Source organism: Dama dama, chromosome 32 (assembly GCF_033118175.1).
Source record: "Dama dama isolate Ldn47 chromosome 32, ASM3311817v1, whole genome shotgun sequence".
NCBI lineage: Eukaryota > Metazoa > Chordata > Mammalia > Artiodactyla > Cervidae > Dama > Dama dama.
The window spans coordinates 18,136,169-18,138,943 of record NC_083712.1 but is presented as its reverse complement, the minus strand read 5'-3'; the positions used below and the strand labels follow the sequence as shown (position 1 = coordinate 18,138,943).

The 2,775-nt window shown below is 43.2% G+C and overlaps 1 pseudogene; it reads left to right on the top strand.

Moving 5' to 3' along the window:
• The first annotated feature begins 1,756 nt into the window (after positions 1-1,756).
• Positions 1,757-2,316, top strand: LOC133050469 (large ribosomal subunit protein uL22-like; annotated as a pseudogene).
• The last annotated feature ends 459 nt before the right edge of the window (positions 2,317-2,775 follow it).

Genomic DNA, 2,775 nt, shown 5'->3' with positions numbered 1-2,775 from the left:
TACCCAGGTCAGAGCTTGATGAGACAGCAGGTATTTTTTACTCCCCAAAAGCTGATAATTTAATTAAGGAGACAAAAAGCAGCCCTATAGTAATAATGAGGACTGATGCTGAAGCTGAAACTCCAATACCTTGGACACCTGATGCAAAGAACTGACTCATTAGAAAAGACCCTGATCCTGGGAAAGATTGAGGGCAAGAGGAGAAGGGGACGAGAGAGGATGAGATGGTTGAATGGCATCACCGACTCAATGGACATGAGTCTGAGTAAACTCTGGGAGTTTTTGATGGACAGGGAGGGCCTGGCATGCTGCAGTCCATGGGGTCACAAAGAGTCAGACACGACTGAGCGATTGAACTGAACTGAACTGAACTGAATAATGAGGAAGGGCAGTGCTTGCTATCTATGACATAAACTGCTTGGATGATCTGTAACAGGTGAATTAAGAGCAGAATGAGGTCATCCCTGAGTTTTTACTCAAGTTTTGAATTTCTTAAACCTCTTAATCCTCAATCTCAGTTTTTGCTCCAATAAAGCAAACATACTTTACATTCCCACAAACGACTCACTCCCTTGCACATCCTGGGATAATACCCACTGCAAGTGATACACCCCTTCTTGAATACTGTGTTTACTTTACCAAGGCACACCTTCACTTTCATCATAAATATCTTAAAACTGCCTCTCATCCTCAGAGATGCTTATTCCTCCTTACCTGGTTGCAGTCCTTTAAATTCACTCCAGGAACACCGTGTATTTTATATTGTTGCCATCTTCTATAGAATGAGTTCTGTCGAACTCTTAAACTTTGGAACTGTTTTTATTAATGTAATAAAGATAAGTGTGCTGGGGCCAAGTCTGAGTGTGTCTGTCCTTGTGTATGGAGCCGTGGACAGGAAAACCTTACTGAACCGTTTTCCCTTGTCACCTAAGGCAGCTGTGCCCCGACTGAGTGCACACCCCACTGATGCTGGGCACTCAGAATCAGCGGCGGCCTCCCCCCGACTCAGCAGGGTGACAGGTGCATGCACGCCTGTGGAGATGCGATATTGCCTTTGGTAGGAACACTTCCCACACTGCGCCCATGGGGCTACTCCTGCCACACTCACGGTCTTCTTGTTAAAGTCATGCACCCTTTGGCAAAATATGTCTAGAGAAAAGCTTCTTTCAGAATAACCAAGAATAACCCCACAACATTCCGTTTGAGAGTTTCTCACTTTGTCTCAGCAAATTCCTGCACTTTTGGTCAGATGGTGGAGGCAACGGCTTTTTCTGATTACACCCCCTGTGTTAGGCCAGCAGCCCCAGCATCTCACGTTTCATGACATCAGTGGGCTAGTAGACATATCTGGAATTTGCAGAGGGGTCTTCCTGGAAGCTCCTCACAGCTCCCTCCTTCTCTGGGGAGCAGGCAATTGCATGATTTCACAAATACTGAATAAGTTTAGAAAAATGTTACATATAAACATATAATATGTAGAAGTGATATGGATGATGTAGGGGGTGGGGGCACACTTTTTACAGACTATAGCAGAAACTTAGCCCCTCCTTTGTCTGGGATGTGAGAGAAATGGCTTATTACATACCTCAAATCCCAATGGTTGCCCAGCATTGATGCTTCTGACCTTTAAGAGCCCTCATCACTTACTCATCACTCCATGCTTTTCTCTATAAGAGTCCAACAGATTGGGCGACAATTCCAAATTAAAAACTTCCTTAGGGCTTTTCCAGTAAGCAGTTGGAGGTGACTCCTAAAAATGGTGCGCCAGTCACTCCATCCAGAAAACCCCACAAAGGCATGCAAATCAAGAGGTTCAAATCTTTGTGTTCACTTTAAGAACACTCCTGAAACTGCCCAGGCCATAAAGGGTATGCATACCCAAAAAGCCACCAAGTATCTGAAGGCTGTCACTTTAAAGAAGCAATGTGTCCATTCTGTTGTTACAATGGTGGAGTTGGGAGGTGTGCACAGGCCAAGCAGCGGGGCTGGATGCAAGGTCAGTGACCCAAAAAGAGTGCTGAAATTTTGCTACATATGCTAAAAAACGCAGAGAGTAATGCTGAACTTAAGGGCTTAGATGTGGATTCTCTGCTCATTGAGCACATCCAGGTGAACAAAGCCCCCAAGATGTGGTGCAGGAAGTAACAGACAGAGTTCACAGTCAGATCAACCCCTCCATGAGCTCTCCCTGCAACACTGAGATGATCCTTTGCTGAAAAAGAACAGATTGTTCCCAAACCAGAAGAGGAGCTTGCACAGAAGAAAAAGATATCCCAGAAGAAACTGAATAAACAAAAACTTATGGCCTGGGAATAAATGCTGCAAAAAATAAATGCAAAGAAAAGTAAATAAATAAATAAAAACCTCCTTAGGAAACTGCAATCCTATGCTACAACCTTGAATTTTTTCTCACACAAAAGTGCAACTGATTCATTTTTTAAATATCTCTTTCATTCTATGCCATTACAGAGGATCTTTCTTGTCCTTTTACTTGTCCAGGGTCCTCTGCTACTGTTCATACTACGCTGGATATATGCCCAATAATCCCACTCCCGGCCATTTATCCAGAGAAAGTCAATTCAAAAAAGATACATGACCCTCAATGTTCATAGTAGCACTATTCACAATAGCTAAGACATGGAGCAACCTAAATGTCCATCAACAGATGAATGGATAAAGAAGATGTGGTACAAATATACAATGGAATACATGAAAAAGAACAAACTAATGTCATTTTCAGCAACATGGATGGACCTAGGGACTGTCATACTGAGT